The following is a 1,334-nucleotide window of genomic DNA, read 5'->3' as shown; positions in this document are numbered from 1 at the left end:
GAAAATCCAGGCAGCTACATCCAAAACATACATATGGCTTCTTAAATATCTAATAATAATAAAGACATGTAAAAAATATTAAGTCTTTTTTTTCTTCACCAATTTAAACTAATTATTTTTTAAAGAGAAGTCATGGTAATAGGCGCTTTGAAATTATTTTTGTTAAAGAAAAAATTCACTTCTCATTAGGGTTTGGGGCATCCGGATGACAAAGTTTTGGCTTTTGACTTTACTTATTTATTTATAGCCATCTTTTTGGCCAGACATTAGTATATCTTGTCTTAAACATTTAAAGTTAAAATCTCATGTTAAAATCTAGATTTAAAATATCTAACACCGTTACTTGCTTTGCCAAAGTGGTCACATTGATTTAATACCTTCAATTGGCATACTGGACATGTCGCCATGCTAACTTAAGTCTGTTGGACTTGGAGCTGCTTCCCTTAAAATTTTAGTTTTACTGTGAGTCATAAGAAGTTGGGCTAATTTAACAATATCAGTTTACATGAGCATTTACTTATAAGCCAATTTGGTGATAACAAAAATATATATAATTAAACATAAGCTCATGTGGTTAGTGCATTCAAATGCAGTTATATATAAAATATTTTTAGCTACCAAGATCTTGTAATTAATTTTTTCTGAGAATGTATCTCCTGTAATTTTTATTATAAAAAGGAAACTTAACAAGAGATCTTTGGGAAAAAAATATATTCATTTGTTTTACATGTACTCTAGCTTTTGATAGGTAGAGAGGGGGCGGGAGCGAGCGGATGGAGGAAGGCACTGAGGCACAGATGGAATTCTCAGCGGGATACAGATTTATTTCGCACAGGACACCTTTCCCTCGGGGAAGGGAGAGATGTCCACGAAGGGAAAGATGGGAAGGGAAGGGAAGGGAAGGGAAGGGAAGGGAAGGGAAGGGAAGGGAAGGGAGTTATATATGGGGGCTTTAGGGTGTGGAAGGGGGGAATGTTTGAGGGAGAAATCAGGGATGGGGAAGCAGGTAGGATTAGGGTGTGGAAGTGTTTTCTTTTTCCTCTTTAGATAAGAGGAACTCTGCTTATCTTATCTTTGGAGGTCAGAGGAAAGGCATGTAGGTCCCTGTTGGGGAGGGGGGAGCTGCTACTTGGAACCCTAACATTCCAGCCTTTTGTGTTATAGGATAGGGGGTGCCATTGTCACCTTGCTACTTCCTGCTGGACAGGGTCAACATGGGGGGTAGGCTGGTTTAGGGGTCCACTAGGCAGCAGGGGTTGTCTCTCCATGCATCTGAACAGGGTCCTCGATGGTTGACAGGCGTTCATATACATGTGAAGGGAAGGAAAGTAACA

The sequence above is a fragment of the Nannospalax galili genome, unplaced genomic scaffold (genome assembly GCF_000622305.1).
Source record: "Nannospalax galili isolate Female #2095 unplaced genomic scaffold, S.galili_v1.0 scaffold252, whole genome shotgun sequence".
Taxonomy (NCBI): Eukaryota; Metazoa; Chordata; class Mammalia; order Rodentia; family Spalacidae; genus Nannospalax; species Nannospalax galili.
The sequence above is the reverse complement of the archived record's forward strand: the minus strand, read 5'-3'. Positions refer to the sequence as shown.